Source organism: Sapajus apella, unplaced genomic scaffold, assembly GCF_009761245.1.
Source record: "Sapajus apella isolate SASKATOON/1434 unplaced genomic scaffold, GSC_monkey_1.0 scaffold1, whole genome shotgun sequence".
NCBI lineage: Eukaryota > Metazoa > Chordata > Mammalia > Primates > Cebidae > Sapajus > Sapajus apella.
The window spans coordinates 46,994,833-47,012,653 of record NW_022436941.1 but is presented as its reverse complement, the minus strand read 5'-3'; the positions used below and the strand labels follow the sequence as shown (position 1 = coordinate 47,012,653).

At 37.0% G+C, this 17,821-nt stretch overlaps 1 long non-coding RNA gene across 1 annotated transcript in view; it reads right to left on the bottom strand.

Moving 5' to 3' along the window:
• Positions 1–590: 590 nt before the first annotated feature.
• The window catches only part of LOC116550289, a 35,265-nt gene continuing 18,034 nt past the window's right edge, over positions 591–17,821 (bottom strand). The window contains exons 2-3 of the long non-coding RNA XR_004268315.1: positions 10,052–10,236; positions 591–1,000 (exon numbers count right to left, since the gene is read on the bottom strand). This is a non-coding gene — a long non-coding RNA (uncharacterized LOC116550289). The remainder of the gene's footprint in view (positions 1,001–10,051; positions 10,237–17,821) is intronic.

Sequence of the window (17,821 nt, the reverse complement as noted above, 5' to 3'; positions counted from 1 at the left end):
ACAGTGGTTAGGATTTGAGGAGGTATTTGAAAAGGAAGAGAAAGGACCACAGTAGAAACTTGAGAATTAGTACAATCAAGAAGAATGCCAAGACAGGCCAGACTACACAGCAATAAGACTTGGGTATCCTGATAAAGATGATTCCAGAATTAAGATGGAGAAAGAAACTCAAGCAGCAGAGTTTTCACGACGTTGGGAAATTTAGAGCCATTACAGGCTTTTGAGCCCAGTAGTGGGTGTTACAAACATTTTTTTAGAAGCAGAATAAGAGAGGGGAAAGGCAGACAGAACTTCTGGAAGACTGCTGCATTAATTCAGATGATGCATGACAAGTATCTGGGGCTGTCTGATTATTATGGAATAGAAAAAACAACATCACAGCACTAACTCTAAAGGAAAAGTTTTCAGAACATAATAATCTGAAGCATAAAGGAGAGCAACAAGTTAAAAATGCCTTCAGGGCTTTGAATGTGGGGAACTTAGACAATGGTGATACCACTGATAATTGTAAGTGCTGAGCCAGGAAGGAAGACGGGCATCTAGATCTGGGACAGACCCTGGCAAAACCTTTGCGTTGGAAGGAAATAAACACTACAATGGGGAAACCAAATGGAGAAACCAAATAAGTTTAATTCCAAGTTTATTGAGCTCCATGTGAAACTAGGACATAGTAACAACGTGCTGTAGAGAGTTAGCTGTACAATAGAATTCAACCTTTGGGCAGAAATGAAAATAGCAAGGTGAGAGTTACCAACTTAGACAAAAGGGTAGAAAGTGAGCTATTTGACTAAGTAGCTTAAATGGCCACTGAGATGTTCTACCTGATCACAAGTTTTCAAGAGAAGTTTCATTTTGTTCATCTCTTGTTCCGTTTTAGTTAACATAACAAAATGTTCAGTATCTGCCTTCTGAGGAGCAGGCAGGCTGTGAGGAGCATTCTCATTATCTATGCTGTTGCTTTCCATTTTTGAAAAGGAATAGCCACTATTTGTTGAAACCCCTGAAAAAGGAACACATGAGAGAATTAAAATGTGCTACGTGATTTGAAATGCTAAAAATGGCACTTCAGCATTGGCTGTATGAGAGTTTTAATATTCCTGCCAGCTGAGATACAGGCAATTTTATATTTAATTACTAAAATAGATGTAATTTAGGAATTTTGTTGCACACCTAAAGTCAGAAAATAAAGTGCTCTCTTAATAATAAAATGCCTTGATCTAAATCAGACAGATTATAGCACTGCATTCAGCATTGGAAGGGAGCATCAAAGTGATCTAGCCCAATATCTTAGAGTTGGAACCCCTTGGATATACCAGGAGGTGTCCACTAAGCCACTGCTGGATGGCAGCTGGGCTACACAATTACTTGTACATAAATTTGTCAACTGTCCTCAAACATCACCCAAGAACCTTATTCTTATTCAGTCTGCAAAGTGACCTGATTTGGTACGTTAGATTGTCATGGACAGCAGCTGTGTCCAATTCTAACATTAACCTAACTTAGGACAAAAACGGAAATCTTGGAAAGTTCTATTGCACTGGGAAAGCTTACTATAGAAAACACAAATCTGGTCTCCCAAGTCCACAAGAGAATCATCAGAGGTAGTGAGAGCAACTGAACTACAGGGAATTACGTTCTTCCTTCCCTAACATCTGGTATGGATTTATAATGATGAAAAAAAAAAAAAAGAGAGAGAGAGCGAGAGAGAGAGAGAGAGAGAGGGGAATCATTTAAATTAGGCATGTGGATTTGTGCCTTGACCTTGTTAAGTGAAAAGTAGGTGTTACTACTATGAATTTCTATGAAACTGGTAGTAAATGTGTAAGAGTCAAGACCCCCTACAGAATATGAAGAAGTCATGTGTTGAAAGGGTAGAAACACCAAATGCTAGTACATTTCTACAAGGAATATCTAGATACAACTTAAATGATTTGTTACAGGGTTGAGTTAGGACCTTCATTTTTTTTTTTAATACAGCAAAAACATAGAAAAGGGTAAAAAAAAAAGTGAGGGTACAATTAAGAAAAAGTACAATTAAAAGAGAGCATCATTGTCAAATATTCAATAACCAGATCCACTAGCTATAGATTTCCAAGACTAGACTTTATAAAATATGAATGTAGCATAAAGGAGATGAGATGTTAAGAATAAATGCTTTTCTTAAGAAGAGTTTGCCATGACATTTAAGAAATGCTGTGATTACTTTTTTATCCAAGAAAAGATTATTTTATTTCACTCAAGCTTTAAAAATTCAAATTAAACTGCTAGGCTTTTTAAATGGAGTTTATTGTCATCTTCTTCAGCTCCATAATCTAATATTTTCCCCTATACCCACTTTTGGCCAATCTAGCCCTTCATTTTCACAGTTGGATCAGGACACTGTGCACTAGAGAGGGTGTCTAGAATGTTTGGTCTTTGACCTCCACTTCCAGAGAGTTTTATGTAGAAAGCCCATGATTATTGTCTTTGCCTTCTGCAACATCTTTTTTCACCTTGAAGTTTAAAGGTTCACAGCCAATGTCTGGCTCTTATTATAGGTTTTAAGATGAAGTCTATACAGTGAAAAGAACTCTGTTTTAATTTTTTCAGAATTATTGGCTTTCAAGCCTTTGGATTCCCTGCAGATAATTACTGTTTTGGCCCATGATTTCTCTGATATTTAATGCCTCTGAGAAGAATAAATTACCTATCTAACAAGAAGGGTTAATTGGTAGTTGTGAGCCAATGGATGTGCCCTGTGTATTATTTTTTTAAGTGTCCTGAAAGCTCTGACTATCTGAAGCATCCTATTGGTTTTAAACATCTCCTACAACACAACTTGTAGTGTGGATTCTTGACTACTGGAGACTAAAAGAAATAGAGAAGAATTTTGGTAGCTTTTCTGTTTTTTTGACATTTGTACCACCTCAAGGTGACCATATTTCTTCCTAATATTCTGAATAATAATTCTATAAACCTAATATCTATGCCCAGATCTAGTTTCATAACACCAGAATTCAAACTTAGAGCTGAGGTTTCCATGAATTAACTCTATCAGCATTCAGCCTCCCTTAGCTGTTTCAGGAATTCATCTTAGAGAAACTGTGCTTAGTTTGTATTAGTATTTGTCTTATTAAATCCGTGAAACTAAAAATGCTTGAACAAAGTAAAACATTAACACCAACTTTCACAGTAAATTATTTTGTGTGAATGACAGCTTTTTAAGAGTATAATTCTTGGCATAATTACCCAAAAGCAGTTTAGTAAATGCCACAAAATGTAACATCTGCATATCAAAAATGCATTCTGTACGCTGCAGGAAAATTGTCATATGGAGGCAATTTTCTAATATTTACATATTTATAACAAGTGCCTGTCATGGGAAAGTTAAGCTCACCTGTAAAACTTTCATGTTATATAACATGAAGAATGTCTCATGCTTGGGTGTTCTAATAACCATGATATTATTTTAACAATTACACTATTTAATACCTTGGATTAGTTCCTCTGATAGTGCTATTAGCTGTCACTATACTCAATAATAGGTGACTTCATCTTTGTTATGACATGATCTTTCCTACTGTTTGTTGACCTTTCAATACAAGGGGGAGGGGACGCTCCCAGCCCCCCAAACCTCTAAGCAGCTACTGTAAAGCTGTGGTTTAATTCTCAGCTGGAATGTTTAGAAACCCTTGGTGCTAAATACCTCAGTGGACTGCTTAAACACCAACAACAGCCTTATGGGGCCTTACCCGACCTTAAACACATCTTTTTTTGTTGAGAATATTGCATTCTGCCACAATTCTGTGGGCTAACCCTGGGCTCACATTAAATATACCAGCCTCATTGAAGCTTACTGAATTGAGTTGAGTTGTTCTTTGTTTTATTCTCTCACTGCTTCACCCCCAACTGGGACTGGGCAGCCTTTCTTCCAGTGGAGCGTGCTTTAAAGTAACCCAAAGAAGAGGAGGGGGAAAGGGGGAGAAAAACCAAAAGGTGCAGCTAAGGCCCATAATTAGTCTTGATCCTCCAAGTCTAAAATATTTTAACGCCAGGTTTCTGATTGCAGTATGGGCAAAGTGGATTTGGGAATGCAGAAAAGTAATTAGGTCTGTGCATTGAAGTGTGGAGAGCATTTAAAAGTGAATGGGTGGTTACTACATTCTTGGCAGGCTGTTTTTTATCTTTTCATGCTCTGCTGTTGTTAGAGGTGATGGGTTTATTGCAGTTTTTGCACTCTGGAGGTGGCTATGTTTTTCTTAACCTAGCCTTTTGCTCTCCATCTCAAAAATGAATCCTCGTGGTATGAGGAAGAACGAGGGAAATTTTTAAAAAATAAAAACAAGGCACATTGACCAAATATTATGCGGTGAAGCAGAATAAGTTGGGAATAAACCTCAATGCCGCAACAGGTCACTTATAAAGATTCTGGGTTTAATTAATGACTCACTGAGCACAGGACTGACTGGAGACAATGGTCACCCCAAGGAGAAAGAAAACAAAACATGTTATTCTCTAACCATGTTCACAGAGCCATCCAAACTATCTGGGGGGAAAGCTGACATCATTATGTCACTTCTCGGTCCTGGTACAGGAGATACAAACTATAAATGTCTGAGTTGTCAAAAATGCACGCTTTTGATTACTTCAGTCTATAGAATTGCTGCAATTTGCTAAGATCACATGTCTCTTCAGCCCAGACAGTCATGTCTGCCAGTCAAGTTATCATCAGTCCTGGCTTGAAAGTCAGAGAAAATGTATGTGCAAAAAAAGGAAAAAAAAGAAAAAAAAATCTGGGGAGGAAAAAAAAAAAAACTGAGGTAAAAATGGGTAAAATTTAAATAGGCTTCTTCTAATGTTCACGAAAGTTTTTAAGCTTAAAATAAATGATACACAAATTTGTGTTTCTTTAGTAATACAGAACTATACAAGAAAAAATCGTATGAGGCAACTTGATCTTCCTAAAAGCATTTAGTGAGATCTACAGATTTTTTAAAGGTAGAATCAGATGTCACTAATGGAGAATCAAATGAAAGAAACAACAGGTGGGGTTTTTGGAGGTTTTGTGCTGGTAGTTATTGTTTGGGGGACTGGGGGAGTTTCCGTTTGTTTAGCTTGTGTTTTTATTTTAGAAATGTGCCTTGGGAAGGCCACTTCAAAGATGACGGAACTGGAACATTTATGACCTGACAACTACTTCAGTACACTTTAAATCTATGCACATAAGTTACCTACTTTTTAACACTTTTTAAGGGTTGTATAAAGTATCTTAATTAAATACTATTCTACCATTTTCTAGTCTGCTTTATGATAAATATATTTCGTTAGCCACATGTAGCTCTTAGCTTATTGAGTTTATCTGCATTTCTAGTCAATGCGAATGAGCACTTTACTTTTTGACATATTATCACCTTAGCCCTGGCTAGACTCAAAGCCATTTTTTCCTCTCAAGTTTTCCTGTTAAAAGATTAATACAGCAGTAATATTGCTGGTAACCTTATGTTTCAGGTCTTCCAGAAGAGATAGATAAAATATATAAACTGATGTTATTATAAGCAAGATTTACATCTTCATCATAGCTTATCTATAATCAAGAAAACTTGGAAACAACATAAATATCAAGCAATGAGGAATTTGTTAACTAAATGATGACACATTTATGCAATGGAGTGCTATGCAGCCATCAGAAATGATATTGGGGAAGACTAATAATTACAGAAGACATTCAAAAATATATTAAATTTAAGTTTACAAAGCAGGCTGTAAGGCAATATCCATAGTATAATCTTATGTGTATATAAAATAGGCAATGACTTATGTAATTTATTTAAATATATAATTATTGTTGAAAAGAAAAAAGTCAGCTCCCCCACCTTTTTGCTAACAGGGGGCCTGGTGCAAAGTGAGGCACATTTTTTAAAAAGAGGAAAATATGCCAAAATGTCAATGAAGGTTACCCCTGAGTTGTGAAATTTAGGGTGATTGTATGTTATTGTCTCTACCTATATTCCCTAAAGTTTATTTAATTAGCTTAGAATAGGACAAGATCATCTTATGATTTAAAAAACAATTAAAAACTGTCAATTAAAAAGAAATAGCTTGCCAAACTATGATATGTAATGCCCCCTGCATATTTTTAAAAACGACTTTATGATCTGTCCTCCTGGGTTCAAGAGGCAGAAAACAACAACAAAAAACAACTTCCTCTCCTTACCTAGACCCTATATTTATTGTTGTACCTGAACATAAGCTTCATTACCCACAGTATTTCTCAAAGATACCTCTCTGGTTGCCTAAAAGGTAGAAAAGGGTTCCAGCATTCCACAATTGAATTGTATTTTACATTTGGAAAGACCCAAGCAAGAAAACGTCCTCTCTGCTTTTCTGCCAGAAGGCATTGCCAGCTCATGGGCTTCACTTCACTTGGACTAGGTTCTACCCAGAATGCTCAATTCCAGGCCTGCCAAGGACAATGTGCCCGTGCTCCCTGACTTTCCCTGAACCTAGAAATCCAGGTCCACATCAGGACTCAGCTCCTTGTGTGGAGGCAACCTTCCTTCTTGGATGCCTGATGTATTCCTCATTATGCAAATGGAAAATAAGCACCAGCATATCCAGGTCAGACACATAATGTGTATAAATAATTGCTGGGGGAAATATGTGGCTCAGTGAACTCACCTAAAGCCAAAAGCTTAAGAAATTTGTGTCCAGCACAGACACCCACTTGCTGGGAGCCCATGGGCAAGTCACTTAAACTCTCTGTGTTTTATCTTAAAATAGAGACGATAAGAATGTTGGCCTAGACCCCAGGGAATAGCAAAAGATTGTGAAGCACTTCAAAAATTCTGTATCAAAGTAATAGGTGCTATTTAGGGAAAAGGTCATGAAATCATCAAAAGTCTCCTGAAACCTCAAAAAAAGAAAACCCACTGTGATTTCACAAACTGTGATCTAAAAGGCATAACTAAATTCACAGAAGCCCAAATTTACAGACATACCTAAAGCACTTGCCACAGTTCATTTCAGACGACTTTTTCAGCAGAAGACTCATTATTCTTCTTAAGCAAAACATACCTATCAGATGTTTGTGAGAATTCTCTGGTTTCACGTGGTTTAGACAAAAATTCTGTCTGAAGATGAGCTGCTGAGAAAGTTCTTGAAAGCATCGCTTACTGCAAACCAAATTGTATTCAGCAGGTAGAAATTAGCACATGGGCTAGATACAGCCTTAAGATCACAAAAACACACATGGAAGCCACAAGACTGCTGCTCTATAATTATGTGGCTTTTCTGCAATAGTCACTGTAAGCTTCTGTGGCTTCCATTAGGAGTATAATGAAGAGTAATTGACAGCAGGGATGTTTCTGGTCTCAATCCCATCCCCTTCTACCCCCGCCCCCCAGTCCCTGAGCATTCCTTCCTTCTGGGCACAACATCCTCTTACAACCTTTGATCTGAGAAAAGACAATGCCCCAGTTGCAGTTTGTTGTGGTATTTTCTAGACAGTTTACCATGTTTTTTTATGTCATCAAAGAAATAGGGCTGGTAATTGACTGGCTATCTCCCATGGTCTAGGTGACAGCCTTCAGCCACCATCTTGTGATCCAGTCTGTGCCCACATACAGGAGATAAGCAGAGAAAATGCCGAAGATGCCAAAGCAGGAAATGGAGCTGTCTTATGCTTCCTGAAATGTCTAACCTTAAAACAATTCAAAGCAAAACAAAAACAATGTCCCCTTTCTACATATCTGATACTCTGTTGTATCATTTAACACTCATGCATATCTGGTATAACGTTTTAAAAACTCGGCTTTGGAATCAGACAAAACCCATCTTAACTTCTTACCTAAGAGGCCTACAAGTAATGTAACATTTCCTTACCTAGTGGCTAATAATGCCACTACCTAGTGTTGTACAGGGTTTGAAATAATACATATAAGTGCTTAGCAGACTGCCCAGCGTATAATAATTGTTTGACTAATGGTAACTATTCTTCTAATTATTCTTATATTAGCTGTTATTTTCCTTATTTGGTAACAGAGAATACGGACACTTAGGAAGATTAAGTGGTTGGAAAGCCAGGATTAAAATCCAGAAACTTATGTTGTTTATACTCCCCTTTACATGCTTCATCTTTGGGAAATAGATCAGAAGAACCAGCTCAAAATTCTACTTAGATAGTCTAACCATGCACATGAAACGATCTTAAAACTTGAGTCCAGGCATATATAAATATATTATTTTATCCTAAGCAGCATCATCATGGTATCTCTTGCGGTGACTATTATGCTTGTTTCAAACCCACAGTAATCATGCTTGCCAGGGTACTCACAAATGAATTTCTCAGCACCAAGGGCAGAAGAGAGAGCAAAAGTGATCATTTGTTTTTCCTTTTTTTTCTTTCTTTCTTTGAGTGGAAAATCCATGACCTCTGTGACCCTCAATCCAAAACCATAGCCCAAGGCTCGGTATAGATAGGGGTTGAGGGGAATGGGGAGGGCTGATAATGTTAGAGAAAGACAAACTCCCAGCAGAAACAAAGGCCAGCAAACAGAGTGAAAGAAGCTTAGTAAGGGAGAAAGAAGGGGGGCCTGGAAGCAGAGAACAAGGCACAGAAAAAGGACTTGGAGAAAGATTGAATAAATTGTTTGCTTGTGCTGTTTAGCAAAATCAGCTAAACTTGGCTTTCAAAAAGTTTCACACAAAATCATTTTCACTGATTATTTTTTGGCACAAGAAATTTTGTAAAATTTGGAAATTCACAAAGTGACACAATTTGCTAAAAATGCCATTCAACACAATTTGATGTAAACTACAGAAATGTTATTATAATTCATTAGGAAAACTTTAAAATGTGATAGTGTCCTGAAAACTTGGATCGGTGCCACAAGAATCACTGGCAGCTAAAACCTAGCATAAGAACTGAAATGCTCAGTGTATCTATTCACAGGCAAATGTCATGTGTCTTTTATGTGGTTAGCTTCACTTTAATACCCTGGTGATATTTTGAAGCCATTTTTAGTCTTTTCTTTTGTTTTTTTCCCATGAGTCAAATCCTACAGCCATTATACATGGAGGCAATTCTGTATAAAATCCACATGATCCGTTTCCCAACAAGGAGGCCATACTAACTGCCTCAACTGAGTCCTGAAGGTCTGAACCTAGATTCTACTGCCTCATGGTTAAAACTGGCCTATTCCTTGGTCTCTGTGTTCTTAATAAAGATAAAAGGGGCTAGTTTCCTAGCAGAGTCCAGTGCTCCTAATATAATTCTGGGAGGTCTATGTTATGAAATGGAAAAAAAAAATCCTGAACGAACATTGGACAAACTAAAGGGTTACTGTCTCTTTGAGGGAAAGTGTTTTGTCTTGACCATCTAAGCAAAGACAATAGCAAATAATAGTTGCTCAATAATTTACAGGAAAGAAGGAGGAAAGGAGAAAATGAGGGAGGGAGGAAGAATGAAAATGAGAAATAAAGATTCAGTTCAAGTTCTAATACACAGCAGAGTGAACTTGGGCAAATTGCTAACTTTCCTAAACCTATTTCCTTGAGAATAATAACACCTACCACCAGTATTGTTTATGTCAGGGCTTTATGGTTGATCAGACATTTACACATACACCATCTTATTTCACCGTCATATCATTCATTGTTTTTATTTGTATTTCTAGCATCATTGTATATGCCCTACATGATAATGAAAAAGAGTTTACATTTCCACAGGATAAATTGCCCGTGCTTTATAACTGCATGCTCTCAGTCTTTCCACTCTTAACCTCCAGGTCTCCTGCCAAGTGGGTTTCCTGAAATCTTATTTTCTAGAATCCCTTCTTCCTGACCTAGGGAAAACGTATCAACTTAATGTACCCATTCTTCAGTCACCTGCTTTATGCTTGATAATCTGATAAATTCATTCCAAAGTGACTGAAATTGAGTACTAATCCTTGGCATTCATTCCCACCCCCTGAATTAAAGGCACTGGAAAGAATAAAACTACATTTCCCAGGCTCCCTTGCAGCTGTTCTGTGAGTATTCTGGATACAGCCAAAGAGATGCACTTGTGGCAAACCTGAAACACAAAAGAAGCTATCTTCAGGTGGCAGGTGCACTTGACAAACAGGCTCTGAGGGTCACCTGTGCTGGCAGCTCTAGACTCCACATCCTCCTCACTGCTCACCAGTGTCCTCAGGGAGAAGCTGCCAGGAGGTGGAAACCATGGTGGTAGTGGTCAGTACTTTTCTAAGCACTCAATTGCTACAGCAAAAGAACAACAAGAACGCAGAAGTCAGATGTCAGCAACCTGACTTCCATTCCTCCAATCTCTCCCCATGGTTTCATAAACTCATAATCCCCTGTATTAAACTCTTTCTGTTTGAAGGTCCCAGAGCAAGTTCTCTTTTCTGCACTGAACTTTGACTGTTAGAATGGCTTAGTGATTATTACAGGCTACAGTTACTCATCCCATCCCTTCTCCTCCCTTTTCACTGCCTTCATAATTATACTGTCGTCCCTCATTATCCTCCAAGGATTGGTCCAGAACCCCAAGGATATCAAGATCTGCAGATGCTCAAGTCCCTTACATAAAATGGCATAGGATTTTCATACATCCTGTGAACATCCTCCCATATACTTTGATCATTTCTAGTTGCTTATAATACCTAATACAATGTCGATGTTATGTAAATAGTTGTTACAATGTACTGTTTAGGCAATGATGACAAGACAAAAAACAGCTGTACATGTTCAGTACAGATGCAACCAATCTTTTGTTTTTTTCCAAATGTTTTTGATCCTCATTTGCTCTAATCTACAAATTTAAAATGCAAAGATATGGGGAGTTGACTTTATACACGTTTTGTCTGCTTCGTTTTAATTATTTACTCACATGTTGATTTTTATTTTCTACCCTATTGTATTTCTTTGCACATCTAACTTCTCCATCCTTGTCACCAAACTAGAAACTTTTGGAGTAAATGTAGTGTCTCAGTCATTTCCTCATTCCTAGTGCCAGTGTCAATGCATAGTGCTTAGAAGGCAACTCAATAAACACCTGAACCTCTTTTGGATAATATGTTTGCCTTCCTCCTTTGCCTACAGGAATAGTTGACCCTGCATGTGGATGCATGCATTGTTTGCATGATGTTATTTATACTACGAGAAAAAAAGAAGGCCTGTTTCAAAAAAATGTATCACACATGCATACACTATCTATCTGTGTGTACCTATCTTTCTATCCTCATCCGTAGCTGTGTCTGCAGGCAAAATGACATGGAACATTAATGCAATTGTCCATATTGGTCTTTAAAACAACTCTTTTAAGTTAAGAGACAGCAACAAACTATGAAAAAGTATTTGCAATTTACAATACAGTCAAAGAACTAAACTCTCTAATATACAAAGAGAAAATAGAATTCAAAGAGAGAAAAAAACCCAAACCCTATTAGAAAGTGAGTAATAATTCACAGAAAAGGAAACACAAATGACTCATAAATATATGAAAAGATGTTCAAATCACTCCCACATAGAAAAAAATGCAAATTAAAATTACATCAAGATACCATATTTCACTATCAGATTGGTAAAAATCCAAAAATTTGACAACCCTTAGGGTTGGCAAGATAGAGAGAAACGGGAACAGTGATTCATTGCTGGTGGGAGTGTAAATAGGTATAATCATTCTGGAAGGCAATTTGGCAATATTTATTGAAATTACAAATGCATATACTCTTTGACTCAGCAGTTCCAATTCTAGGAGTTTCTTCTACAGATATATTCACACATGGGCAAAATCATGAATGTGCAAGGTTACTTACTGCTGCAGTTCTTATAATAGCAAAAGATGGGAACAATCTAAAAGTTCATCAAAACTATTAAAATAAATTACGGCACACCCAAATAATGGGATACTATTCAACCACAATAAAAAAAAAGAAACTCAAAGAACGAGGAAGCCCTATGCTACTGACAGGTAAAAATGCATAAGATACATTTTTAAGTTGGGGGCAGGATGTATGGTATGCTACATTTGTTTTAAAAGTGGGAAAAAGAATGTGTGTAGCATTTGCTTACATAAACATTTTTTCAATCTCTGGAAATCTGTACAAGAAACGAATAACATGGAAATACAATAGTAGTTGTATTTCCATGTTATTAGAACAAAAGAAGATATTTAAGTCTATTTATCCTAATTGCTTAATTTCTCTGAAGGCACAACTTTTTACCCTCACTAGGAGTTTTTGGGCTAGGGAGAGAGTCTCCAAAGTTTTACAAGTAAAGTGACTGTTCACTGAGTACTATTTTTTACACTTATCCAAAACACGTTGACAGTAGGTCAAAGTAGGGGGGAATACTGAGAAGTTCCTTCCTACTTAGAAACATTCCCATATTAATTTATATTTATTTCATTTAATAATCTGCTTTTTCAAAATGCAATTACATGGTATATTTCATACAATTTCTAGGAATTTGGCACTCACTATTTAATTTAAAGATCTCTTCAAAATAATGTATATCTGCTGAAGAATGGGTGTTTTCTACTAGAGGATAGAGAAGAGAGGAAGAAAGCACCTCAGCCTGTAGGAGATGAAGGACAACAGGAAAGTAGCAGTGAGCAGGCAGCCCAGCAGCCAGAGCAGGTGTGGAGAGGGGAGGGTGGACTTGGAGAGAGGAAGGAGTGAAGAAAGGAAGGTGAGAGAGGATAACTAACCAAAGGCCTGCTGCATGTTTTGCCTGGAACCTTGCTGGTGGCAGCCACCTTGGTTCCACACTCTGCTCCTGCTGTCTTGAATACATAGATACTGGTTTGCAAATGTCCATGATTGCTAAGGAATCTTTGCTTTGTTGATCCAACAGGGAATTAGCTCTTATTAAGCCTCATGAGTTTCTAATAAATACATACTGTATTTCTTAGTAAGACCTAGTGATTAAGAATTGCTTTATGGTTTTTTAAATCTCCACAGTACAACAGATAGCTATTTACATTTAAAGAGTAGAGATTTAGGTGAGATTTTACATTGTGAAAAAAATGTATTTTCCATTAGGTTTGTTGTCACATAGAATGCATGTGTACATAAATATCATTTCTGAACCAGCTGGTTGACTTGAAAGCCCAGTTTCAAACTGTTCAAAACTCTTATTAATATTAATTGCCTATATTAATGATAGTAAATAAAATAAATTAATGGTACTACTATCATCCTATAAATATTGTGCCTGTCCATAGTATTATGAAAAAGCCATTTTGCCTACATTATCCCAGCCAATAGTCATGAGAAATTAAACCATTATAGTCATGGGTTGTATAGCCATGCTTTGGTAGACAGACCGCATATATGGCGACAGTCCCATAAGATTCAAATACTGTATATCTACTGTATTTTTTCTACATGTGGGTGTGTTTAGAGATACAAATACTTACCAGTATATTATAATTGCTTGCAGTATTCAGAAAAGTCACATGCTGTATACAGGTGTGTAGCCTGGGATCAGTAGGCTGCACTAGATACAGCCTAGGTGTATAGTAGGCTATACCATCCGGGTTTGTCTAAATGCACTCTGATGTTTGCACAATGATGAAATCACATAAAAATGCATTTCTCAAAATGTAACCCTGTTGTTAAGTGATGTGACTGTATTTAAGTGCTTTAAGAATAAACTGTCAGCTGTGGAGAATACCACAGGTTCCTTTATATTACTCCAGCAAGTGGGTATTTAGCCCTAGTAGTAAAGAATATATATATATAATGCTGGCAAAATTGAAGTTTCACTTGTGGTGGTCACCAAAATTCTTCATGTCTGCTTCAGTACAGATGTTTTCGTAACTTCAAAGTGTCTAATACTATGGAAACTCTACCGTGCATATGCTATGCATATAAAAATACTTTTCCTACATGGTAAGGTGATATGATGTGGTCATGTTGGAAAACTATTTACATTCATTCCTGCCAGGCTCCCATAGTATTGTTGTTAAAGAAATATATATGGTACCCAATACAGAGGCTGGCTGGTTGGCTTTCTGGCTGAGAAACAGGTGTGATATATGTGTATATATATATATATATATATATGGCATGCCAAATATATAAATACATATATATGGCAAGTGTATATATATATCTATATATGCATACCATATATGCGTGTGTGTGTGTGTGTGTGTGTGTGTGTGTGTGTGGCTGTAGAAATGGGGAAAAAAATAGATACACACACACACACACACACACACACATATATATATATCACTGTGATTACTATTTTCACTCTATATGTAGTTCTTTTCCCCCCATTCTACAGCCATATATATATCGCATATATAGGAAGGAAAAGGAATGAAAAACAGGAAATGGGTAGCCCACAAAGGGAGAGAAAAAAAGGATTTGCAATGAAGAGGTATCCACCATTTTGGCATTTGGGAGTGAGTAGTCTTCAACAGGTACAGAAACAACTGTGGAGCCACCAATGTGTTCTTCATAAAAGCAAGTCATGAACAGGCAACACTGCCTGCCACTGAGGTCAGTTGTTCCCACATGAGCCAGGATTGTCATTCAGGGACATTGACACTGATCCTTTCAGCAGGCCCACCAATGTTTTCTTTCATGCTTGTCAGTGTTCAGCCAAGATGCCGTGTCCTCACCATACCCTAGATAGGATGGTCACGATGAATGGCTGCTTCCACCGCTGATTCTAAATAGATGTGTATAAAAGTATTCCCAATTTAGGTCCTGAAAGCAATAACTTCTGGTATTAGACTGTTCTTGCACTGCTATAAAGACATACCTGACATTGGGTGATTTATAAAGAAAATAGGATTCATTGGCTTATGGTTCTGTGGGCTGTCCAGAGTTCTGCTTCTGGGGAGGCCTCAGAAAACTTATATCATGACAGAAGGCGATGGGGAAGCCATCACATCTTTACATGGCTGTCAGGAGAGGAAGCGTGTGCAAAGGGTGAGGTGTTACACATTTTCAAACAACCAGATCTCGTGAGAACTCTATCAGGAGATAGCACTAGGGGAGATGGTGCTAAACCATTAGAAACCAGCCCCATGATCCCATCACTTCCCACCAGGCCCCATCTCCAAGACTGGGAATTACAATTAAACATGAGATTTGAGTGGGAACATAGAGTCAAACCATGTCATTTCCTTTAGTAAAAAATATCTCAAAAAGCCTGCTGAAAGAAAAGCTTCTAACATATATGACAAAAATTTAAACATACGTTAAAAGCATATCAATGAGGAATTTTAGTAATCTCAAATATATTGTTGACCTGAATATTGAAATGGTAGTCTTCCATTTCAGTACATCAAAGATGTTCCTTTTTACTTGCCATACCATGACCAGATAACTACTTTTTTTTCCTTTTAGGCACATATATGTTAAAGACCAGATCACTCATCCTATATTATAATGTGTTGTAGGGAAGAGGAGATTCTACTTTCCAGGCTGGACTTTGCTTGTAACTTGCTACATGATATTGAGCAAATAACCTCACCTCTCTGAACCTTAAATTTCTAAAGTATAAAATGAGGGATTAAGCTAACTCATCACTAATGCCTTCTGTAGTGTAAACATTTTATAAAACTATCACTGTGATTAATATTTTCATTATTTCAGGTTGAAATCTGAAACCTAGTTGTAGGGATTACACTCAAACATTACAATTTGGCAGTGTTCGGCTAGCCTTTAGCGGTTTATCTGGATGGGCACACATAATGGCTAAGATGTCTGAAGAAGTACACAAAGTATTCTGTGGTTGACTTCGATAAGACAAAATGCTTTCTGCAGGGTGTGATTCGGATGAGCACACCAGGATACTCAGCCAAACTCATCTGAACTATCCAAACCCCATGATTCTGCAAACTGGGTTGCAGATCTTTAGAGAACAGGCTTTCTCACAAGATTGCTGGCACTTTCTCTTCCAATCCCAGCCAGAAAAACAGTAAGAACAGCCTTTCTCATATCATTTTGGCATTTCTGGTCTTGGTCCAGGCTGGAAAATTAAAGTGCAAAAGCACTTAACTGAACATTTCACAAGGTAAAGAAATGTTCAGTTCAAGTTTAGCTCTCAAATGGACAGGGGGTTCTTCTTTTATTCACCTCATCAAAACCCTAAATGGCAAAAAAATAAAAACCATGATTTATCTTCCACTTTAAAAATTATCTACTCTAGGTTCCATGTTAGAAGCAAATAAAGCTCTTTATGTGCCTCCGTAACAGGCTACACCAGGATATCACTCAGAAGTGCTAGAATGTTGGTTGGTACCACTCAATTCAGATATCTCTACTTCAAGCCTTAAGTAAATAAATTACAGAAGAATTTTAATCAGGAAAACAAAAACGACTATTTTAAAATGGAATATATACAACTTACTAAAGTTAACTCGAGCATAAATATATATATGCAACTTATAAATAATATACACTTGCTTTTAGCTCTCCCTTGTCATTCCCATATCAGCAGCACCCTTGGTCAGATTTGTGCCACACTTGCCTTGATTACAGTTCTGGTTTGCTCCTGTTCTCATTTTGGTTTTGGCGGTGCACATGTGCAACTCTCATGAGGTCAGCTCTTGATGGTTCACACTGCTCCATGAGGAGTTAGGAACTTCATTCTGCAGGGGTTGATATGCTAATTTTGGAAATCTCCATTTCCAATGCTGAACTCGTTCAAATCACTGTCTTAAACATATAATCGTTAGCTATATTCTAGCTCTGACTATTACCTTTTCTATTTATTAATTTTCAAATTTACATGACCCTGCTCCAGCATAAATGCCTGTTATAAAATACCTGCTTCAAAATTCCTAAGCTAAAAACAATCCTTTTGTGACTTTGGGATGGGCAACAATTTCTCTAATGAACACCAAAAAATTAATAACCATAAAAAAATTATTTAAACTTCACTAAAATTACAATTTTCCAAAAGACACCATTAAGATACAGACAGGCAAACCACTAAGTGGGAAAACATATTCACAGAACACATAGTTGACAAAGTATTTGTATTAGTGTCTAAATAATTCAATAATAAGACAGGAAAACACAGTGATAAATGAACTAAAAATTTGGATGGACACTTCACAAAAGAAGATGTACAAATGACAATAAGCCTGTGAAAAATTGTTCAACATCAGTAGTCAATAGAGAAATTCAAATGCAAACCACAGTGAAAAACTACTACATCCCCACTAGAATGGCTACATTAAGTAAGTCAACAGTACCAAGTGTTAGTGAGAATGTGGAGCAACTGGAACTCTTACACAGGTTGAGTATCCCTTATCTAAAATACTTGGGGCCAGAAGTGTTTCAGATTTTGCATTTTTGGGGAATTTGGAATATTTGGATTATATGTACTGGTTCAGCACACTTAATCCAAAAATCCAAAATCTAAAATGGTCCAAAGAGCATTTTCTTTGAGCATCGTGTCAGCACTCAAAAAGTTTTGGATTTTGGAACACTGTCAGAATTTCAAATTTTCAGGGTAGGGGTGCTCAATCTGTATATTGCTGATGGGAATGCAAAATGGTACCTCTTTGGAAAACAGTTTGACAGTTTTTTGTTAAACATGCGTATACAACTCAGCACTCCCACACATAGGTACTTGCCCAAGAAAAATGAGAGTATATGCTTGTGCAGCAAGTGTACTTGAACGTTTGTAACTGCTTTTTTCATAATAGCCAATGTCCTTCAACAGGACAATGCATAAACAATTGTGGTATATCCATTCAATGAAACACTACTCAGCAATAAAAACCACTAAAAGGAATAAATTGCTAACACATACATAAATTTCAAAAACATTTGCTCACTGAAAGAATCCAGACCAAACCAAAACTACA